The sequence below is a fragment of the Camelus ferus genome, chromosome 17, assembly GCF_009834535.1.
Source record: "Camelus ferus isolate YT-003-E chromosome 17, BCGSAC_Cfer_1.0, whole genome shotgun sequence".
Classification (NCBI taxonomy): Eukaryota; Metazoa; Chordata; class Mammalia; order Artiodactyla; family Camelidae; genus Camelus; species Camelus ferus.
In genome coordinates this window covers 14,305,597-14,321,954 of record NC_045712.1, presented here as the reverse complement: position 1 = coordinate 14,321,954, position 16,358 = coordinate 14,305,597, and the positions used below count along the sequence as shown (strand labels likewise).

The 16,358-nt window shown below is 41.7% G+C and overlaps 1 protein-coding gene across 11 annotated transcripts in view; it reads right to left on the bottom strand.

Moving 5' to 3' along the window:
* PRICKLE2 (prickle planar cell polarity protein 2) overlaps positions 1-16,358 on the bottom strand; it is a 310,745-nt gene that overhangs the window by 55,199 nt on the left and 239,188 nt on the right. The gene's annotated exons all lie outside the window — the stretch shown is intronic.

The following is a 16,358-nucleotide window of genomic DNA, read 5'->3' as shown; positions in this document are numbered from 1 at the left end:
CTACTTCCCGCTGTCCCCACCCTTCATGAAACTCAGGAGCGTACGAGTTTCTCAGTGCAAGCAGCGAAATTCACCCTTGAGGAAAGACTCCTGCCAATCGCCCATGTCTTGGGGCTTTTCTTCGCTCTTCAAGGGCAGAACAAAGCCAGCAAAATTTCCTAGAAAAGGAGATTTCGGCAAACTGGTGCCGGTGAACCCGGAGGGTAGGGCTTTCCCGGCAGGCTCCCCCAGGAGCTGACTTTACCATTTTCTCTGTGAGTCTCCGGCATGTAACCTGCCTTCCTAGCCAAAGGGATGCGTCAGCGCCTGCCTCGGTGCTGGAGTCAAAGCCGGTCTTCGGCGCTGGGAGAGCTCCTGGGTCCCTCAGCCTCCACCTACATGAAAAGCCCTCCAGGTTTTAAGCTCTTTGTAAGGACAGGCAGCAGCTCAGATCTGCCAGAGTCACTAAACTTGGGATACAGAGCATGTAATTAAAAATCACCGTTAAAGTCAGTTTTTTTGGTACATCCTAGAATGCTCCTGTTTACGGCTGTTAGGACATATCCGTGTAGTGTCTGAGGCTCATTCAACCCTAACAACAACTTGGGAAAGCACCAAACATCTAATTTCGCCTGAGAAAAGCAAACCGACAGTCTGCCATCCAGCTGCAAATAAAAATAGGGAAAGGAAAAAAAACTGGCCAAAACAGAAGGTATGCTATATATACGAGACACACACACAAAAAAAACAAAAACAAACAAAAAAAACCCCAACCAAACCCGCAAGCTCAGATGACATCATGGAAAATACTTTTCAACTATCTCTTAGCATCACGACCAGCTCTTGCGAAACAAAGCATTCATTCAACAAAAGGGAGAAGGCAGAAGACGTGGGGCTCTAAATTCATCGCATTTGTTACACTCCGCAAACTTGGTCACAGTCCCTTGAGTTTAGGGAGCCCTGGATGGGAACACGTGTTTTGGGAATGCAGGAATGAAGAGTTGCGAAAGTTCTGTCTTCTTTGATCTCCAGAAACCAAATCGTAAATGTCAGAAGAGAAGGGGAGAAGGCTTTGCGATGACAAGGCCTAAAAAAAATGTGAAAGCCACCCTTTTTGTCCTAAGAAATGATCATCATCGTTCACCATCATGTGCATATCATCCTCCCGATCAAATCCCAAAGGCAAACATAAACAGACTCCTTGTCCCAGACTAGCTGACTAGCCCGGCAACCTCTCCCTAGAGGCAGCTGGCAGGGAGCCTCTTCCCTGGGCTGGGAAGCAGTGGTTCCAGGTTTAGCCCACAGGTTACCAGCACCCTCTCTGAGAAGAAATACAAGCCCAGATCATGAGTGAGTTTGGGGTCAGAAGCTGGTGACGAGCCCATGAGAGCCCGGCACACCATCCCGTGCTCAGGAGAACCGTGCCCCACGTGCCTGACCAGGTAAGTGCCAGGTACAGAGAAACAGGTCCAGTTCCTGTGTCTTGGGGAACGGGCTTTGCCTTCCCAGTCAAGGAATTACTCGCACAGAGGTCTTGTGACAACATCACTTTGTCATTCTCACAACTCCTGTTATAGTTACAGAACATCAGGGACAAGAGCGAATATAAAATCAATCACTGTGGATGCTTGATAAGGAAGAGTCTAATTTGAGCTCCAATGACCCTCCACTCGGTCACCCCTGAAGACTCACACACTCCCCTCTGCACTTCCCAGAGCAGATTCGTCTTCCGAATTGGTACCTTGAACAAGCCCTCTCTGCTACTGCCCAAGGCTGACCCAGGTGGGCATTCTGCCTTGCACAGCATGGCCAGGGAGATGGGAACCCCCAGGCGTGGCTCCGTCATCTCCCGTCTCTCTGTTCCTAAGCAAGTTAACAAAACCTCTCAGAATCCTTATCGTAAGACTGTGGCAACTCAGTGAGAGTGTAGGCAAAGCAGTTGGCTCCCAAACAATAAAAAATACAAATACATAGCAATAAGTGGACTGTCCAGCTTGGCATCCTCCAGATGGAACAATCCAGATTTTCTTGGCCTTTCTTGCACTGTAGGATGTCGGGCAGCACTGTTGGCTTGTAGAGTGAGACCAAACCTGGGGAGACCCCACCCATGCTGGTCAAGGAAAGAAGGCTGCAAAGAATAAAATGCAACTGAAGCTAGTTTGGTTTTGGGGGGCGGGGTAAAGGGTAAATTATTATAAAGATGTGTTCTCCTCAAGAAACCCAGCATTATGGGAGGACCTCATGAGGAAATGGGACTTCCCATTTCTCTGAGCCTCTGACCTGTGTTCTAGTCTTCTCTCTCTCTGAAGACCTGCTCTTCACGGGACTTGAGTCTGAATGACTTCAGATCAAGAGCCCATCCTAGACTGAGTGGCTTCGCTCAATTCCCAGTCCCTTACAGAAGGGCTCTGATGACACCATCCTGGGCAAGGGCCACACCTGGAGACTGGGTTGGAGACTTTCCACGCCGTTTTAAGACTAGAGGATAAAGGAGTCCCAACACACCTCAGTGTGCTGAGGTCCATCCTAAAGACTGAATTACTCATTCAGCAGAGGCAGTGACTACTCTTTTGGAACATCTTTCCAGGCTGGACATCTTGAGTTGCTTTTTATAAATTTAAGCCTACTGATCGCCACCACTGAAAACGCGTCTTTTCTACCAGCATTCCAATAATTCCTTGAATATAAAACGTGCTCAAATAATTTCTCACAAGGTAACTGACTGTCTGGTGGAGGACTTAGAAACTGACCTGACTAGGACACTCCATTATTAAACCAAATTGGCCAATATGAATTAACAAGCTACCAAATCACCCCCATATCACATGGTAAGGGATCTGACTTGCTCTGAGGAAGGAGAGTGAGTCAGTCCTTCACCACTTCCAAAGCTCTTCAAAGCCTGATCAAATCCAGGAGGAAAAATAATCCCTTGGTATTGGCTTCTGTGTCTTCTCCTGGTGCTTCAGGAGCTGGATTTTGTAAGCTCTTCACTGAACAAAGGGGATTAGCAGGCAGATGGGCATCACGGAGAAATCGCTCTCTTTCCCAACCTGTCTCTGATTGAACACGGTAACGCTTGCATGCATGGAAATGCTCTGGCATCTTCCATAATAAAACTACCATATAGCCCCAAACAAACACCAAGCATACCAGTAGTAAGGGGAAAATATTTAGTATACTTTCTGGCACTACAAAAATTAAATTTGGCACCACCCCCTGAAAATCCTGCAGACTGCTCATTTTAGCCCAAACATAAGCTTCACTTGTTAATTTTTACAAGTAAATAATCAAATCCAATAGAATTTTATCAGTGATGATCAGTACCAAGCTATTATCTGGTGGGCTGATAACTTGATTTTGCCCCTTGTGTACACTGAGCACCTTCCTGCAAAAGCAGGGCTGTGCAATGTGCTAGGAACTTCGCTCCACTGACACATTCCCAGGTAGAGGTGCCCAGTGATTCTGCACTGGGTGTGGCCGTACAGGGTGCCTTTCTCCCAGACAAAAGCATTTGAGCACAATAAACTGGTTTAGGAAAACGAAATAGCCGAAGGCCTTTCTTTAAGGTGTTACTCCCAACAGCGAGGTTTGGCAATGACTTCAGTCTGTGTCAGATGGATTATAAGAGCTTTAGTCAGTGTGCAAATAAGGTCTACAGAGCAAGACCTCGCCCGGTTGGAAAGACCGCGTTTGTTAGAAGAACTGCGCGTTTGACAGCATTTCTGCCTGAACAGAGACGGAAGGCAGAGAGTCGTGACTCCTTGTTGGAGAGAAAAGTATGCTAATAAAAGACAAGCATTTTATTTAGAGCAGTGGTTCTTAACTTTTAGCTTCCACCAGAACCATCTGGAAGGCTTGTTTAAACACACCTTTCTCATTCAGTATGCCTGGAGGGGGGCCGGGTGATTGCATTTCTAACCACTTCTCAGATGATGCCCCCTGCTGTTGATTCAAGGAGCACATTTTGAGAGTTTCAGAGTCACCCAAGTGTTTTCCTTCAACAGCCAATCCATGAGCTTACCGGGGAAGGGATGGTATTCCGGGAGACCCAGAGGAGGCAAAAGCACTTGTTCAAACTCACTCGATTTCATAGCTGTCACCTCCCCACACTGACATGTACACTTAAGCAGGCGGATTCCACCAGCTCTGGCAAGAATGAGAAATCCTCAGGGCACAGTGCTCATGTTTTTGGATGGGACATTTTCCTCATCAAAACATCCCTATTTTCTTATAGTGGGAACCCATCAAAGAAGTCAGAATTTTGGGGTTGATTTTACAATCAATTGTCCTTCATTGTTTAAATGAAGGCAGGGATCAAAGAATTTTTTTTTTTAATTGAGTGGCTCTTATGCCCACAGGGTTTTTATACACAGTGTTGTGTGAACCCTCCCCACACCTTGGAGGTGGATGCATTATACTCATCAGATTGAGAGTCACGCAGCTAAAACCTTTGACCTTGGCTTCCTCATACCCTCCCTATTTTTTGTGGATTCTTGGGCTTCTTTATTGAGAAAAAAGAAAGAAAGGAAAAAAAAAAGACTAGCAGATGGATAGGAAAGAAGGGAAAAAAGACACAGTAGACTCTCAATAAATCAGTATGACTGACCACAGAAATAATAAACATGTTTTCCTTTGGTGTTCTCCATAATATAACCAACATATGGTTCAAAATGAAATGACAGTAAGTAAAATGATGTACTCCATATTAAATAGTCTTTCTGTAACACCATGATATGATTGTGTAAAGGAGCTATGGCAGAAATGGCTACCCATTCACATCAATTTTCTTTTCTTCCTTAATTAGCATACCATCATTTTACTTAGAGCATCAATATGCCCAGCTAAGAACAGTATTTCTGTACCTCCCTAGTAGCTACATGTGGCCATGTGAATAAATTCTGGCCATGTGACTTCGTGGAGAGCTCTTTTAAAGGAGGCAAGCAGTTGACCTTTTTGCCCATTTCCTCTTCTTCCTGCTTCCTGGCTGGAATGTAAACACAATGGCTGGAGGTCCAGCAGCCATCCTGTACCAGGAAGTAACCTTAAAAATGAGAGTTTTTGATTATAACATGGAGCCATCATACCAGCCTTGGGTTGCCTTAACTAAATTTCTTTAACCATTGAAAGAAATAAATTAGTTCTTTATACATCTCAGCTACTGGGAAGTGCATGAAATTCCTAAATGACAGAGCAGTAATTCTGAAGCGTTATTATACTCTGGAATCATCTGAGGTCCTTATTAAACATCAGTCCCATTTTCATCCCTCTGGGTCTGAAAGAGCTCAGCATTCTGCACTCTTAATAAAAACCTCACACCACATCATGAGAAACACTGCTTTAAGGGGAAGGCAAACGGCACTCGACAAGGTAAAGGTAAAAACTCCTGGAATGTAATCATCAAGGCGGGCTGACACTTTTGAAAGGTTTTATAAAAACCCATCTTAACCCAGAGACTAACTAGAAGACTCAGCCTTTATTTCACATTCTCCCTCTCCTGCAGTTTGAGAAGCTTGGGACCTCAGTTAATCTCCCTCAGTCCCCGGAGGCCACATCGAGCGTACGCCTGAGGTCTCAGAAGGCAGAGGCTCCAGAGAAGAGAAAGATGCTTCCTGAATTTGCAGCACATGGTGGTTTTTATGAAAAGTGCACACTAGTTCTCAAATGGGGACCGGGAGAATAATCAGGTAGTGTTACAGCTGTGAGCACGGGCCGACGGGCTGCTTCAGAGGGCCCATTTGTTCATTTGGCCCCTATGTGCCAGAATCTCATTACCCAAGCAATAGGAGAAAAGTGTTGTTCAGTGGCATCTAAGAGGTAAAATCGTACCAAGTTTGGCTCCTTCCCTTTTCTCCTGGAGACTCACATTATAATTTTAATTGGTTTACTCAGGAAGTAATTTAGAAAACATCAGTCTAAAACCTAATGCCTAAACCATGCCTACATCATGCTTAAACTCCCCAAGGACTGGGATCCAAAATCAAGAATATTTCAAACACTATCCCCCAGACCCTACTTCTTTTTTTCGCTCTGGATGTCTGATTCAACAGCAAACCATGTCAGATTTAGACTCAAAATAAATCCGGAATCCACTCATTCCCCCCGACCCCTTCACAACCAGTCCAGCCTCGACTAAGTGCTCACTGGGGTTATAGCCACGGCTGCTTCTGGACCCCGCCTTTCACCTTTGTGCCCTTGCAGGTGACTATTCAGTGGAACAACCCTATCTGAATATAAAACAGGTCATGTTACTGCTCTTCTCAAAACCCTTCATGACATCTCATCCTCCTCGGATTCAAAGCCAAAGTCCTCACTGTAGTATCATGATCTTGCCTCCTTAAGACCTGGCTGACCACATCACTTACTATATTCCTCTTGTTCAGTCTTGCTCACAATGGCCTCCTTGCTATCCCTCCTGCCTCAGGGCCTTTGCACTGGCTGTTCTCTTTGCCAGGAACATTCCTCCCCCAGGTATTTACATGATGCCCATCCTCACTTCTTTCAGTCTTTGCTCAAAAATCACCTTATCAGAGAGGTCTTCCCAGAACCCAATAAATCAGCACCCACCACTCTTACTCTTTAGACCAGTGCTTCTCAAACTGGGGCTAATGGTGACACCCTCAAGGGATATGTGGCAATGTCTGGAAACACTCACTGTTGTCACAAGTGCTGTGTGTGCGTGTGTGCGTGCGTGTGCACGTGAGCTATTGACACAGAATGGGTCAAGGCCAGGGATGTTGCTAAATCTCCTACGAAGCGTAGGATGGTTTCCACAGTAAAGAAGAATCTGGATCCAAATGTCATTAGTGCTGAAACTGATAAACACTGCGCCTGCTTTTCTCCAAAGATTTTACCAGTTGCTGATGCGGCATCTACTTGTTCATCGTCCTCTCTTCCTTCTAGTATGAGAACGCCTGGGGCTCTGTTCACTCTCTACCCCCAGAAGAAGGTGGCACACATAGTAGGTACTCAGCAAATGTTTGCTGAATGAGTGCGTGCTGTGTTCGGATCTCATCTTTCTGCCTTTCTGGTTCATCAGTGGATGTGGACGGGGACATGCAGCAACAGGATACCCAGGGGAAGTTTGAGGAGGAACCAGAGTAAAACTCACAGAGCTTCCCTTTCACGCCATCAAAGCACTTGCTTTTTCACCAAAGATGATGGATGTGGGGCGGATGGCGAGGATGCAAAGAGAAGGATGAATAAAATACCATCAATGTACTGTTTCTTCAAGAAGAAGAGACCTAAGCAACACCCCTTTTTATCTGAAGCCAGAGAACTTCTTTCAAGTTGAGTCAACTCTGTTCAAACAAACTAATCACATTATATCCTAAGCAGGTACTGAGATTCAAAACCACATGAGCTGTTTTACTGCTATGCCTGTTGGCTCTCACGTGCTCGCTCTCTTTCCAATCTTTTTCGTTTAAAATTTTTCTATTTAGAATATTAAACTTCAAGGTTTAGTCAGAAAATACGTTCCATGTAGTTTGGAGCAGTAGCCGACAGACAATGATTTCACCCTATCTTAAAGAAGAGGTCTTAGAAGCAGAAGAACTTGATGTTAAATACTCTCTAAGTTGCAATGACGTAACAACTCCCTCACCCCAATTTTATCAAAACACTTTGCAGAGGGGTGGGGAATGTAGCTCAGTGGTAGAGCACGTGCTTAGCATGCACGAGGTCCTGGGTTCAATCCTCAGTACCTCTATTAACTAACAAAATAAAACCTCTATTAACCAACAAAACAAAACAAAAAACACTCTGCAGAGTGTCTACACATTTGCATACGTGCTCTACTAAAAATTCCCCGACTGTTGTTTACTTTTTTGGAAAATAGATTCAATGTTGCCTTTAGACAAAAACCACAGATACATCTGTACGAAAAAGCAGGGTGACACTTCCCTGGGGTGGCTAAGTGTTTGGAGTCACACTGTTTGGATCTGAATTAATAGACTGAACACTTACTATCTGTACATAGTTGGGCAAATTAGTTTATCTCTTACAGAGTCAATATCTCCATCTGTAAAATGGGGTGATAGTATTTACTTTGAAACAATGCTATGAGGCTCAAATGGTATTCAAGCACACATCATTTTAGTGAGCTTTGCTTTTCTGTGCTGCGCAGATACTGCGTTTTTTACGAATTGAAGGTTTGTGGCAACGCCGCAACAAACAAGTCCATCAGTGCCATTTTTCCAACAGCATCTTCTCAGTCTGTGTCTCTGTGTCACATTTTGGTAATTCTCCCAATGTTTCAAACTTTCTCACTGTTATTGTATTAGTTAAGGTGATCTCTGATCAGTGATTTCTGACGTCACTACTGAAAAAGGCATGTCGAAAGCCAAGACAGGGAGATAGGCTGAAAGCTGTGCCTCTGCTCCAAACAGTTAGCCAAGCTGTGAGTGCAAAGGCAAAGTTCTTGAAGGGAATTAAAAGTGCCACTTCAGTGAACACACAAATAACAAGAAAGTGAAACAGCCTTCCTGCTGATAATGGAGAAAGTTTGAGTGGTCTGGACAGAAGATCAAACCAGTCATAACATTCCCTTAAGCCAAAGTCTGACCCGGAGCAAAGCCCTAATTCTCTTCTATTCTATGAGAGAGGTGAGGAACCTACAGAAGAAAAATTTGAAGCCAGCAGAGGTTGGTTCATGAGATTTAAGGAGAAAAGCCATCTCCTTAACATAAAAGCACAAAGTGGAGCAGCAAGTTCTGATGTAGAAGCTGTAGCAAGTAATCCGGAAGATCTAGCTGAGATAATTCGTGAAGGTGGCTACATTAAAAAAAAAAAAAAAAAAAAAAAAAGATTTTTCAATGTAGGTAGACGAAACAGCCATATATTGGAAGAAGATGCCATCTAGAGCTTTCATAGCTAGAGAGGAGAAGTCAATGCCTGGCTTCAAAGCTCCAAAGGACAGACTGACTTTCTTGTTAGGGGCTAAAGTAGCTGGTGACCTTAAGTTGAAGCCAATGCTCATCTACCATCCCGACAATCCTAGGACCCTTAGGAATGATGCTAAATCTACTCTGCCTGTGCTCTATCTTTAAGGGGAAAACAAAGCCTGGATGATAGTACATCTGTTTACAACATGGTTTATTGAGTATTTTAAGCCCACCCTTGAGACCTACTAAGGAAAGACTCCTTTTAAAGTATCACTGTTTACTGACAGTGCACCGGATCACCCAAGAGCTCTGACGGAGATGGACAACGTGATTCATGATGCCTGCTAACACAGCAGTCATGCTGCGGTCCCTGGATCAAGCAGTCACCTTGACTCTGAAGTCTTATAATTTAAGAACACCCATGATTCACGGTTAGAGATCAACATTTCAACATTCACAGGAGTCTGGAAGAAGCTGTTTTCAATCCTCATGGCAGACTTTGAGGGGTTCAAGACTTCAGGGGAGGAATTAACTGCAGATGTGGTAGAAATAGCAAGAGAACCGGAATTAGAAGGGGAGTCTGAAGATGTGAGTGATTGGCTGCAATCTCAGGATAAAACTAACAGATGAGCAGTGGCTTCTTACAGATGAGCAAAGAAAATGGTTTCTTGAAATAGAATCTAGCCCTGATGAAGATGCTGTGAAGACTGCTGAAATGACAACAAAGGATTTAGCATATGATCTAAACTTGGCTGAAGCAGCAGCAGCAGGGTTTGAGAGCATCGGCTCCAATCTGAAAAGAGCCCTATCGCAGGTGAAGGCTATCACACAGCATTGCACGCCACAGAGAAATCGTTTATTAAAGGAAGCATCCATCGACGGGGCAACTTCAACTGCTGTAGTTCAAGAAACTGCGACAGTTACCCCAACCTTCAGCAGCCACCACCCCAACCAGTCAGCAGCCATCAACATCAAGCAAGATCCCCCACCAGCAAAAAGATGACGGCTTGCTCAAGGCTCAGGTGATGGTTAGCAGTTTTAAGCAACAAAGCATTTTTTAATTAATGCCTGTACATTTTCTTCTTAGGCAAAATGCTGTCGTGCACTTCACAGACTACAGTAAACCATAAACATAACTTTTATACACACTGGGAAGCTAAAAATACTGTGACTTTATTACAATACTCGTGTTACTGTGGTGGTCTGGAACTGAATTTGCAAATCGTGAGGTATGCCTGTAATATGACTAGCACAAAAACAGGCACACAGAGAAGGATCTCTATTTCTTAGCTCTGAAGCAATTTAATCTATAAGTCACAGATGTCTACGTTCTGGACCCAATTGTGCCTCCTCCCCGACTCCCCACCCCCAACTCACATGCTGAACGGCTAACCTCCTATGTGATCGTATTTGGAGACAGAGCCTTTAAGGAGTGAGGTCATAAGATTGGGGCTATCCTCAGGAAGGACTGATATCCTTATAAAAAGAGGAAGAGACACTAGGAGTGCCCATGCACACAGAAAAGGCCATGTGAAGACATAGCAAGAAGGTGGCCGAACGCAAACCAAAGTAAGGACTCATCAGAAACCAACCCTGCCGGCACCCTGATCTTGGGCCTCCAGCCTCTGAAACTGTCAAGAAGTAAATCTGTGTCGTTTCAGCCACCCCATCTGTGGTATTCTGTCACGGCAGCCCGAGCACAACAACACGGTCTAGACACGCAAGGCACCGTGGAGGGCTGCTGGGAAAGGACACGCACATGAATAAGAAACTAACCTGTTTGAAGGAGGTTATATTTTTCTAGCGTGTGTAAGACACGTAGGTAAATGACTATAATGAAAAGTTAAAGTAGTGCAAAGGCCATGAGAGGCTGAGAAAAACACTTCAGAGGTTCAAGCCATAAATCAAATCCCCGAATCTGCAGCATTTGCCAGTTTCCACGGTATAAATAATCCCACGAGGGCTGATTTCAAGGTGCCAGGGTGACTCATTGGATGTGGGACTGAGCAGAGGCATCGCAGCATACAGTTAGATAGTATTTCCACCCTATGGATATAAAAACTGAAATAACTTCAAGAGCACAGATGATAGTGAAATATGGGAAAGGAATTAGGAAGTGATGAGTTTTCAGTATTTATTATCTTTCTTTTTAATGTAGTTTAAGTTTATATAATTAATTTTTAAGAACGGCTGAATTTAACTGGCTTACGAAATTCCTGAAAAATGACCAACTGGATCTTGTGATGCTGAAAAGCCAGTTCCAGGACATCTTTGTCTTGGAAACTTACGAGTCCGTTTCTTTGGCAGACTCTCTTTAAAATGGTGAGAAGAGGGGGAGGGTAATTGCTCAGTGGTAGAGTGCATGCTTAGCATACACGAGGTCCTGAGTTTAATCCCCAGTACCTCCATGAAAAAAAATTTTTTTAAAGATAAGAAGAAAATAGCAGTAGAGGACTGTAAATGTAATTAATCCACTCCCCCCACTCTATTATTAGTCAGCAGATTCACAAGTTCATGTAAAACCATCGTGGAGAACGTTTTGAGAGCAGCAACAGAAGATATCCCAAGACAAATCCAACTTTTGAACTGTTAAGAAGTGATGCAGAATGACACGTGCTATAATTCCAAGAAGAATTCTTTCTTAAATAAACTGGAGCTTGCTTTCACAGAAAGATGCCCAGTCACACATTATGTAGCAGGTATCTCTGACCATCAAGGCTACTTGCAGCCTGAGTTACGCTGCTTGCCTCGTTAAGTTTCAAATATATTCTGGATGCAATTGCAAGAATTTAATCTTTCCTGTTCTGAGAAACCAAAAGATCAGGGAAGGTAATACCATGGTTCAAGGTTAGCTGAGTCCATAAAATGTTACATGACCTATATTCTGCCATTTTAGAGGAACAGGCAGGAAGGAAGGTTTGGTTAGGATGAGCGAGATGGTGCCACAGTAACAAACACCACCACAATACCACTGGCTTTGCACCAAAGATGTTTTTTAACTTGAGAAATTAAAAATTTTGTTCTTATTGTTGGCAAAACATATATAACAAAATTTGCTATTTTAATCATTTTAAAGTGTACAATTCAGTGGTACTGATTACATTCACAATGTTTTACAATCATGACCACAATCTATTTGCAAAACTGTTTCAACCCATGAAACAGAAACTCTCTACCTATTAAGCAATAATTATCCAGGGCTCCCTCCTCCCACCCCCTGGTAACCTCTAATCTGCTTTCTGTCTCTATGAATTTACCTAGTCTAGATATTTCATCTAAGTGGAACCAGAATATTTTTCTTTTTGTGTCTGGCTTATTTCACTTAGCATAAGGTTTTCAAGGTTCAATCATGTTGTAGCATCTGTCAGAACTTCATGACGCTTGATGGCTGAATAATACTCCAATTTTTTTGCCCTCTGAAGGAAACCATCAATAAAACAAAAAGACAGCTTATAGAACAGAAGAAAATATTTTTAAATGACGTGACTGACAAGGGGTTAATATCCAAAATATACAAATAGCCCATACAACTTAATAATGAAAAAACAAACAACCCCATCAAAAAAATGGGCAGCGGACTTAAGTAGACATTATTCCAAAGAAGATATAGAAATGGCCAACAGGCACATGAAACATCAACCAATTATTAGAGAAATGCAAATCAAAAACCACAATAAGGTATCACCTCACACTGGTCAGAATGGCCATCATCAAAAAGGCTACAAATAATAAAAGCTGAAGAGGGTGCAGAGAAAAGGGAACCCTCCTGCACTGCTGGTGGGAATGTTTGGAAAACACTGTGGAAGGTCCTTAAAATACTAAAAATTGTGCTACTTTGTGATCCGGCAATCCCAGTCCTGGGAACATATCTGGAAAAGATGAAACCTCTTAATTCAAAAAGACACAAGCACCCCAATGTTCATAGCAGCACTATTTACAATAGCCAAGACATAGAAACAACCCAAGTGTTCATCAACAGACAGCTGAATTAAGAGAATGTGCTGCGTGTTACAGTTGAGTTTTATATATATATATAGATAGATAGATATAGATATAGATATATAGATATAGATGAATGAAATATTGCCATTTGCAGCAACATAGATAAACCTAGAGATTATCATACTAAGTGAAGTAAGAAAGACAAAAATTATATATCACTTATACGTGGAATCTAAAAAAAAATAATACCAATCAATTTATATACAAAACAGAAACAGACTCACAGACAGAAAACAAACTTAAGATTATCACAGGGGAGAGGGAAGAGGGGAGGGACAAATTCGGAGTATAAGATTAACAGATACACACTACTATACAGAAAAAAGATATGCAATGAGGATTTACTGTATAGCACAGGGAATTATATTCAATATCTTGTAATGACCTATAATGGAATATAATCTAAAAAAATATAAAATGGAATCACTTTGCTCTATCCCTGAAACTAATACAATACTGCAAACCAACTATACTTCAAAAAAAAAAAATTTTGTCCCTCTGCACCTGCCTGGGAGTGACCATGAAAGCTCAGGACTAAGGGGCTGAGCCAGGATTTAAGTTCAGGTCTGATTTTGAAACTCATTTTCTTTCCATTTCTCCCTAAACCACTGGCAGGACTATACTCTGCCCTGAGCAACTGATGACTCCATGACCAGTGTAGTCACAGCTCATTCTTCAAGCTTGTGGTTCCTGTCACAACCTGAAATAATAAACAGGCTGGAGAGGCTACTTCATCATGAAAGCCACATGGACCAGGTGGAACTCCAAAGACGGCGGAGATCAACAGTGATATGTGGTGACGTGTCTGCTTTGAATGTTATGTGCATACGTTATGTAAGGGCTATGTGAACGGACTCAGCCTTCAACTTTTTCTTCTTTGAGGTCTATGCAAGAGAAATTAATACTCCCATGCACCTCCCTGACAAAGGCCTTTAGGTCCTTAAGTGAATGCTCTGATTCCCCAGAGGACATTTAAAATGTTTATTTTAAGATTTTATGTCATGTATTTATTTCTTTTGTGATAAATGTACATAACACAAAATTGACCACTTCAACCATTTTTAAGTGGCATTAAATATATTGTTGGGCAACCATTACCACTATCCATTTCCAGACCTTTTCATCTTCCCGAACTAACACTCTGTACCCATTCAGTACGAACTCCCCATTTCTCTTCCCCAAGCTGATGACAACCACCATTCTCCTTTCTGTCGCTATGAATTTGACTAGAGTTGAGAGTGATTTTCATTTTTTACTTGGAGTGATTTTTATTACATGTTGGTACCAAATGTTCTTTTGCAGTCACACTTCTCTGACACTATGGTGAAAATTAGTGGGGGAAAAAAATTAGTCAGACCATGTATCTATACTTACAATTAAGCCCTTTTATAAGCAACCTTCCTTCTGTTTTTAATAAGGCAATTAAAGAGTGCAGGGGAGCCTCTGGCCCCAGCCATTAGAATCTATAACAAAGGAGAGAATTGTAGCGTGTTTCCACTGAGAAGACCCATGAGATAAATCACTATGAATACCTGGGGAAGTTATTTCTCCTGAATTTTCAGCCTTGGGGCATTACCTCAGTATTTTACAGCTCACAGAATTCCCATTACACAGCATCTCTCCAGCTCATGACAGAGTCCTGATTGCTCTTGGGGCGGCATGAGAAGCAACCACATGTGTTAGTCAATAATAATTGCAAGAGAACTCAATACCAACTAGGCTCAGGCCTTCATAGGCAGTTCCAGGAGGCCCCCTTCAGCATTTTGACACCCCCAACATTTAGTCTAAAACAATGTTCATTCACATGCTATCTTAGTCTCTGCCCAAAAAAACCAGGTACTGTTTTGTGCTTAGCCGATTCAAGTACCCAGTTGTAGAAGGAACCTTTAGTCTTGGTTTTAGTTACTCTACTGATAACTCCTCTAAACTATTTTTTGGAAACAGGAAATGAAATGAAAAAGGAAAAAAGTCTTAATTTTAAGCATCCATTTTTTTTTTCCAGGAAGTGGACCTATGAAAATGAGGAGTTTCAGGATCAGGTCATATGTATATTAAGTGAAGGAAGTAAAGCTGTAAATAACAGACATAAAATGACCTTAAAATTATTAGTACTGATGTGATTTTGGTTTAAAAAGACAGTATCCAAAAATGATATTTTACTTAAGCTTGAGTAAATATGAATTCAAGGTCAGGTGAAGTGGCTTCAAAGTATACTGAGATGCAGGCTATGTAAGTTGGAAGGAAAAATCTTTCATAAGCAATCAAAGACATGGTACTAAAAAGTACATCACATAAGGTCCCTGTCACAGAAGGAAGACTAATACTCATTAAAAATGTATGAAGTGAAAAAGCAATGCATTAAATACAGCATGTGAGAAGGTCCTGAGGCTGGAAGAAGCTCAGGTACTTGAAAACTGGGAAGGGATGCAGTGTGGCTGGGTGTTAAGAAACGGTGAGTAGTTGACACAAAAAAAGAAATGTACTCTATACCTTTCCAAAAAGCAAAGGAAAAGGAAGGAAACAAGGAAAACTTGACCAAAAAATGGAAGTTAAGAAAAAAGAAAAAAGCAGAGGAAAAAACATGGCAAACAGAAAACAACAACAAAAAAGTAGTAGAATAGTTATCTAAGCTATCATAATGAATGTTAATATATTATATCCATCAATTAAAAGGTTATCAGTCTGAATTAAAAAACCCCACAATATCCATTATATGCTGCTTACTTAGAACAAATCCATAAGAAAAGGTCCATAAGAAATAAAAGAATGAAAAAGTACAGTCTTGCAATTATTCCCCCAAAAGAAAGCTAGTATGCAGTGGTAATACTGAACAAACTAGAATTTAGGTAAATATAATTAGGAGGGAGAAAAAGAGATGTCGCAATTGGTTAACAGATCCTTGATCATTTCAAAATTATCAGGGATACAATTTGTTGATTGAGCTACTAGTTCACTACTGATGTCCCTGGAAAATATTATTAAGGAAGCTGCTCATAAACTTTTTAAGAACCATAAAAATGACCTTCATGTTCAAGTAGATTAAATGGAAAGGAAATTTAAAGATGTTACAAAATAATCAAAGGAAAAAAAACCTATAAAAATTATAGTGCATTTGTAAACTTGTAGGTATCCAAAACTATAGTCTCAAAATACATAAGCAAAAACAGAAACACAAGACATCGAAGAACACAATGAGAGATTTTAAGATATGTTTCTCAGCATCAGTAGATCAGAAAGACAAAAAATTGTAACGGCTACAGAATATATTGCAAGAGTAATTATTATTCATCAACTCTATCACCTGCCTTCTAACAATTTGGAAACATTAAATTTTGTTTTTTTATTTATAGTGAGAAGAAAAGATTTCACATCCTTATTTTCCAGATGGGGAGCAGAACCTAGAAGCTGCTAAGAAAACTTGGTGAAGGCCACTTAGATAACCATGTCTGAAAATGAACTTTTCTGATAAATAACACCTTCCGGACTTGAATGCCTCCT